This window comes from Schistocerca serialis, chromosome 7 (genome assembly GCF_023864345.2).
Source record: "Schistocerca serialis cubense isolate TAMUIC-IGC-003099 chromosome 7, iqSchSeri2.2, whole genome shotgun sequence".
Taxonomy (NCBI): domain Eukaryota; kingdom Metazoa; phylum Arthropoda; class Insecta; order Orthoptera; family Acrididae; genus Schistocerca; species Schistocerca serialis.
The window spans coordinates 438,648,189-438,656,502 of record NC_064644.1 but is presented as its reverse complement, the minus strand read 5'-3'; the positions used below and the strand labels follow the sequence as shown (position 1 = coordinate 438,656,502).

Genomic DNA, 8,314 nt, shown 5'->3' with positions numbered 1-8,314 from the left:
AGGTAAAATCCCATTGGCGTAGACTTTCTGTATAGTTCATTTAAGGCCATACATTATTGCTTATGAAATGTGACAAATATATCTAATTTGTGTTTAAAGCTGAGACCAGAATGATATCTCTTTTCATTCTTGAGATATTGGTTATATCCGCGGACGGGTCCCTCGCGGCGCGTCCGAACCTTTCCTGCACTTCGGGAATCAAGTGCTCTAAAAATCGTCGTATCTCGTAAACGGTTCAAGATATCGAAACGATGAATTTTGGAAATGACAGTACGCAGAAAGGGCTATTTTATCATATGATTAACACTCAATACGTTTTTGTAAACGTGTGAGCAGAGCCAAAACAAGACTCCCTATAACTTACACCATGAGGTGTTGTCCAAATTTTCATAGACAAACAGAGGGACAGAAACAGGTAAACGTGGTATCAAAGTGACCAACATGAGGTCTAGTTTGGCATGAAAATATTTATCTGCTTGAAAGTAATAACGGTAATTAACGAAAACTTAATTAATAAGCTGAGGAAACATTGAAATATTTCACGAAAAGCTGCTGCCAAGCTATGTAAATGAATTGTCGAAAATTTCCTCTGTTCAAGACCTAGCTATTTTGCACATAAAAAGATACATTGGTGCGGTATTTAAATGTCAACAAGGCTTCCTTCGAATCAAGTAAGGTAGGAAGGCAAACGAGGAGTCAGTAAGATCATGCTTTATGAATAAAACTTGAAATTAAAAATGAAAGAAATCGGTCAAATATTTTATGAAATGATTTGTGTAAAAGAAATAAGTGGATCAGAGAAACGTTCTACATGCTTTAGAATGATGCTCGAAATCATGAACAGGAAATGAGGTGCACCAAAAGTTTCCTTAATATTTTTTATTTCATACTTTCAGACAAATCATTACATAAAACGTTGAATTTCTTTTTAAAAATTTTGTAAGCTTTAATTTTACAGACTATTTAGAGTAATTGAAACGCTTGGCCTTAACACTGATTGTCGATGAATTACGTTCGCAACATCAAATATCTGTAAAATTTCATGGTTCATTGTAATTTATGAGGAATTAAATGTGTGTGATATACTGGGATAGATGTGAAGATCAAGTTCTTTGGCAAGACCTTAAAAATTTACTTAGCGATGCAATGTAAACAGTATACATAAAACTTAGTATACAGAATCGAAACTGAGTCACTAGAAATATATGAGCGACCCAGAATCGAATCCAGGATCCTTTTCAAACCATAGCTGGCTGTTGCGTACTGTTATCAATGTTCGTATTTAGTGTAGTTAGTCATGTAGTAGTCATTCCTCCGCATTTATTGGCTGTTAAAAGTTTTTGATGATGCAAAAAAAAAAAAAAAAAAAAAAAAACCATTCGTATTTAATTTATTGATGAGATAGTCGAATGCTCCTCTGCTCATTACGGGTGTTCGAAGAAGTTGTCTGGTGATCTTTGTAGTTGATACTTACGAAATTCTCCATGGACATTGCTCCCTTGAAAATTTCATGCACAGCATTCCTTTTCGCTTTATTTTCTTAAGTAAACCTAATTCTGTAGCCTTACTCTCCAGCTACAGTATTCTACAGGTCGGGGACGCCGTTTTATTGAAGCAGCTGGTTGGCTCTAAGCAGCCGTCTTGTAGCGTGACATAGTCGCTCGCACGCAGGACACCCTAGCTTTTCGTCCGATGCTGCTGTTTGTCGCTGGAGTGTCGCGTATCCAGAAGTCGCTCGCTGTCACTCGCTTCTGTCGCTCACGTATGACACGGCCTCAGTTTGAACCGTGCACGTGCCGCCATGGTTGAAGCATACCATACATGTCGAAATGGCGCTGTCCAAAACCGGCCCCGAGGCTGTAACTATTGAGAAATCTTGAAGAAGAAATTAATACGTAACCATAACAGATGCAGCAGAAAAAATAGTTCAGACAAGTATCGAAGTTTCAGCGTCAGAGAAAGTACGTCGAAATAGAAAAATATTGTTACTTGCAGATGGCAAACTGCGTTAAATACCACCTCTAATAAATATGGCAAAGTGCAAAAAGAGTGCCTGCCGGTGTGGCCTAGCGGCTCTAGGCGCGCGACCGCTACGGTTGCAGGTTCGGATCCTGCCGCGGGCATGGATGTGTGTGATGTCCTTAGGTTAGTTACGTTTACGTAGTTCTAAGTCTAGGGGACTGATGACCTTAGATGTTAAGTCCCATAGTACTCAGATCCAACCATTTTGCAAAAAGAGTAATCAGATGTTCTACTGAGGTATAAGTTTTGTACAAACTGTCAGTGAACACTCTCCTGTTTGTATTTTATTTGTCCAACATTGCTTACCTTTCGCAGAAAGATAAAAACGGCCTCATGGGGTGATATTTATCATCAGCGTAACATGTACGGAAAATAATGAATAAAAAGAAATTGTGTGTTATTGTTAGCAGACAGCTTTAGTTACCTTGCTGCTAATAACTACTCGAACATCGCCTTTGTTAATGGTTGTGCAAGAGATCTTTTACGGCGCATAAACTCTCGAATATCTACGTAAGCACGGGCATGAATAGAATTAACAATTCAACTGTTTAAGAGTAAATTGCCCACAACAAGTGCATGGGGATGCCACCTCTCAAGAAACAGTAGACTGTACAAATTTTTGATCATACGGAATGAAGAAACGCTAAAGGTTACTACAAATATCGTAAGTAATATAACCAACTTGTATCCATGACTTCCAAAAATATCAAAATTTAGTTTTATTAGTTTGTAAACGCAAAAATAAAAATGTAGTCTTCTCCATTTCATTCTTATTTGTAATGTATGGATTTGCCATTTAACATGAAATGAATTTTTAAACGACCATTCAGGCAATATAATAAATTCCTTTCAAATTCTAGATAAAAAATATTAAAGAAAATGTCAAACAGTAACATGATCACTGTTTTGTATTTTTGAATGCATATGTTGTATTGCTCTTCGCTGATTTGAACAGTCCTTCACCGTCGCCCCTCTCTCTCAGAAAGTTCCAGAATTCACCACAACTTTCCGAAAAGTTCACTTTTATTTGAAGTTCTCTTTTCACAAAGGCCGTGGAAATCCGATTTGTTCCTCCTAACCACTGGTTCTTCATCATATGAGGATTGTTTCAGCAAATGAATAACTAATAGGATTTGAAAATGTGTATAATATATTCCTAAGCAGCTGGAAATGGGAGATGTCAGTTGTGATCTGATGCTTGATTAAATCTACCCAAATTTGATGTTCTACTTTACTTTTATCAGTTCCCAGCATATGCATTTCGGAAATCGCAGAATTAATTGCATCGCTGATTTTCAAGCAAGCTGAGACTCAATCTACTGGTAGCCTTTAAAACATACTGTCACTGCAGACGAAAAGCTTGTCGTTCTTTAAGTGAAAAACCTGTAAGCAAGTTGAACATACTGCTGTCAGAAAAGTTATTTTTTCGAGTCAATAATCAATGCAACGTAACATGAAGAACTGTGCACTATTTTCAAAACTTAGTCTCTTTGATTTTGGTATTTATTTCAGGATCTCATGAACTTACTTTCCTTAGAATTTATCTTTTTTCCTGATCTCTAGCTTGCTCTTAAGGTATCTTATTATTGTGAATAAGTCAACAGAAGTGCCTGAGCTGGGTTATAGCCTTCTTCGCCCTTTGAAATGAAGTATGATTTGATGGCCGGCAACAATATATGGTTCTGTCAATTGCGAGAAGTAGCAACATCCATCTTGGTCGGACGTGTCATAACTTTTCCTTACACTCTGTCTCCACAAACTCTGAAAATTCTCTCAGTGACTGAACATTTGATACAAAGGAACCAAATTCACTGTAGATTTTGAGAAGAAATACCTTTGTATCATGATGAAAACTTTTAAGACCATATTTTACAGTATTATCTAGGACATGGCAGTTGCAATTAGCTCTCAAATGGATGATTTTTCGTTTTCCAGTAAGACAAAAATGGAATTGTTTTTGCTAGGGTTTACTGGAGCATTGTCAGCACTTTATGTACTTATTTGATTCAGATGAAAGCCATAAGATTCTCTAATGTTTTTTATTGCATGGAAGATGTTTTTGTGTGTTTCTTTGGAACAGTCATAAAAATTTAACAGTCTTTGACGTATGCCGTGGTTGACATCGAAGTACTGAATTGCATAAGGAAAAGTTTTTCTGTTTTCTCCGTTTGAAGCACCTGAGGACAGAGGAAAATAAACGGCATTACGAAGCTCGCCTATGACTACATCTTGACTGTATGGGCTAATAACATTTTACGAGATAGCCGTTGCCTTGATTGTTCCACACGATGCAATATTACTGTCTGGAAACGGGGAATGATACAATTTCATTTGCTAATCCAATGACCTGTAACTAAGGCTGTGTTTTACACTGTAATGAGCAGATGCAACGTCAACACGTATCACATCATCTTCCTCAGATGTATGTTACTTCACAAAGAAAGTTGTAATAGTTTTATTTTTACGACACTGCTATTGTGCTAGAATGAGTTTTTGTGTCTTTGACGATCCACTGTAGCTTTTCTTCCTCCAAATTTTGTCGAAAATGTGGCAGGGCAAATCCCACACTTTGCTGTGAAGTCTTTTTCTTTTATCAACCATGTGAAAAATTTTTCGTTTTTTAACCAGCCCTCGTTGAAAGCCGTATAACTTTTAACCTTCTTCTTCGGAACAGACGAACTTGACAAACTGTTTTCATCATTAGAGGAAGGACGAAACATATTTTCCGAAAGACGATCCTTTCTAATTCTAAAATACTCAAACAGGACGCGAAACGCGCTGGCAACTTACCGACAAAATGAATAATCACTAATTTAACAGCAAATGGGTATTTTGACTCATGGATAGTGTCTGGAGGAGGAAATCCACACATCGTTCTTTCTTTTCGCTCTCATGATTCGCAAATTCAGGACAAGACGGGATAGTAAAAGTGTGTCCCGAGTCTCTCTAGCCGGGATCGTGCACAGTACTTAAAATTCCGGGCAGTCCCGACGAAGACTGGACGGGTGGCTGCGCGAGTAGCGCGGCCTTGTATGCCAGTGCTAAGCGAAGGGGTCCACTTTCTCCTACGGTTCACTCATCTGTCAGTCTCATGGTATGCGTAACCCGTTAGAGAAGCATTTCGTAATCGCTAGCAGTTGCGCATTGTCACGTTCAGCTTCTCCTGATGTTAGGCCCTCACAGCCAACGACTGCCTCAGTGTTTTTCAGTACTTTCGCCAGGATTGTAAGGATAAACAAAACATCAGTGTGAAGGATAATTACGTTGCTGGCAGTACTTATTTGTATTTCATCATTGTCGAGAGTACATTGAAGGTGTTAGGAGGAAGAAAACGAGATTCCTGCTTTGTTCTGGTTTGTTTATAGATGATATGATTTTAATTTGTTTCATATTTTTCCGTGCTGCCATCACTTTCGTTTTCCGTTTGTTCACTTTCGATTTCAACAGTTGAAGAGTGCCTAATACGACATGGGGTGTCTGACGGGAAATACGGAATTCTATTCGCGTCTTTTTTGGAGTCTGATACAACGTATATTTTCACCACTGAATTTAATTCCACTTGGCTTCTCCTTCATGATCTGAATAGCTTTCTCAATGAACATATTAAATAAATACTGAGATAGTGAACACCCTTGTCTAACGCCTTTTGTAATCTTGGCCTCTTCCTCTACTTTTTCTATATTTATTTTTACCCTTTGGTCCTGATACAGTTGCTTAATTATTCTTGTATCCTTCCAGTCAAGTAATATTTCTTACATGGTCCTGAAGAGTAGCTCCCAGTTCACATTGTCATAATTATCAGAATATATTATCTTGAATTTTCCAAAAAATAATGGTACAAACTTATTGGATCGTAAAAGATCTAATAAATGTGTAAGGAAACAGTGTACAAGAAAAGGAAATAACAGTAGAAAACGCTTCTAAAGCAGAATTTCTGTGAAGCAACACAATTCCCCAAAACTCGAACGTAATGGTGACTGATATACAGGGTGAGCACAAAGTCTTGCCCTGATTATAACAATTTATTACAGAATAAGCGTTTGACATAATAATTTACATTTGATGCCCTTACATAGGTTAGTGTTACTAGTTTTTTTAAGATCACTTACATTTGTAAACCTCAACGTGTGCTCCCTTGGTATCTTGGAGAATGTCGAGGCAGTATTCCAGTTCCCGCCAGATGTTTCGTAACATGTGTTCTGTCACAGTACTCACAGCAGCCTGTATCCTAGCCTTCAGTTCGTCGACGTCAGCAACTGATGTCAAGGGGCGTAATGTCTGGAGAGCGGGGTGGCCAGGGTTTTGGACCGTTGCTTCCAGTCCAACGATCCGGGAATGTTTCATCCAGGAAATCACGCACTATCAAAGCCCAGTGGGGCTTCACAGAAGTTTGGAGAGTAGGAGACGAGGTACTGGCGGAAGTAAAGCTGTGAGGAGGGGGCGTGAGTCGTGCTCGAGTAGCTCAGATGGCGTACTTGCTTCGGCAGTACATATACTAAAATTGGAACGATACAGAGAAGATTAGCATGGCCCCTGCGCAAGGATGACACGTAAAATCGTGAAGCTTTCCACATTTAAAAAAAAAAAAAAAAAAAAAAAAAAGCCGGCACGGTAGCTCAGCGTGTTCGGCCAGAGAGCCGGTTGGCCTCTGTAATAAAAAACTGAGTGGAAGGATCAACCACCGAACTTGAACAGGATGTCTTGCGACGTCCGCAACGACCTAACACAACGATAAAAAAAATGGTAGAGCACTTGCCCGCGAAAGGCAAAGGTCCCGAATTCGAGTCTCGGTCCGGCACACAGTTTTAATCTGGCCAGGAAGTTTCATGTCAGCGCACACTCCGCTGCAGAGTGAAAATCTCATTCCAGTACTCACATTGTCACTATAGGCACTAAAATCATTTTAATACCACACTGACGGGAAAGAAATCCCAACACAAAGAAGGAGGTGTATGAGATAAACTAAAGTTTGTAGGCATGTGTGCACAGCTGAAAGATTGTCATCTACTCAAATTTTGTGCCAGTCGCATAAGACTGGCTCTAACAGCGCCATTATAACGATGCAAATCAAGTTTGCTTTAAGTATGCAATGTAATGGTTGTGAGCGTAAAAGATCTAATAGATGTGTAAGGAACCAGCGTACAAGAAAAGGAAATAACAGTAGAAAACGCTTCTAAAGCAGAATTTGAGACTGGACGTAGTGGGTTGATGTTAGTCAAGAATGTCATTAAGATGATTAAGATACCATTATCAACATCTCACTAAGTTTGAACGATATTGTGTAATAGGGCTACAAGAAGCTGAATGTTCCTTCTCCAGTATTGCAGAATGACTTATCAGGAATGCAGCCACTATACATGACTGCTGGCAGCAGTGGTCACGGGTAATATGTGGTCGCAAGAATACCAGGCTCTGGATGGCCATGTGGCACTACTGAGAGGGAAGACAGTCTTGTTTGGCTTATGGTTGTGGCGCAGTGTACTATGTCTGCTGCAGTATTTTGAGCAGCAGTTGGCACCACAGTGGCTCAACGAAATGTTACAAATTTCTTACTTTAAGGACAGTATCCAGCCAGATTCCCTGTAGCATGCATTCCATTGACCCCAAACCGCCGCCATTTGCGACTTCAGGCATGCCAAGTGAGACCTATTTGGAGTGTGGAGTGGACGTCTGGCGTGTTTTCTGATGAAAGCCGGTTCTGCCTCGGTGATAATGATGGCCGTGTGCTGGTTAGAAGAGGGCCAGCAGCTCTGTTCTGTATCGTTCGCGCGCCCTGCTGATCAGTTCGGCAGGTGAGCGCACCCCAAGGTGTAAGGTTACCACAACCGAGCCTCCGTACAATTCCGTAAGCCATTCGGCAGCGAGTCGGTACAGCTTCCGAGGTACTGAAGAGGGCCTATGTCGTGTTGCCATCTCTCCTCGCGCTAGCCAATCAAAGACAAGTGACCACAGCTGTGGGCATACTCACCCGATGACTGCGCACCCGGCTCGGCGTACGCAATGTGAACAGTGTCCCATACCCGAAGCGGCCAGCCAACACAACTACCAGACAAGCTATTCTCATTATTATTTCCATAAAATGTGCTTACAGTGAACAGTGGTGCCATATAATATATCAGTGAAAATGGTGGAAGAAAATGAGGTTAGTGTGTTCGTGTCCCAGTGACAATGAAATACAGTGAAGAGCCAAAGAAACTGGTGTACCTGCCTAATATCGTGTAGGGCCCCTGCGAGCATGCAGAGGTGCTGCAACATGATGTGACATGGATTCGACTAATGTCTGCAGTAGTGC

General features: G+C 40.1%; 1 non-coding gene across 1 annotated transcript; it reads left to right on the top strand.

Moving 5' to 3' along the window:
* The first annotated feature begins 6,493 nt into the window (after window positions 1–6,493).
* On the top strand, window positions 6,494–6,600 carry LOC126413592 (U6 spliceosomal RNA). Its single transcript, XR_007575378.1, has one exon. It is a non-coding gene; the product is annotated as a U6 spliceosomal RNA (small nuclear RNA).
* Window positions 6,601–8,314: the final 1,714 nt, after the last annotated feature.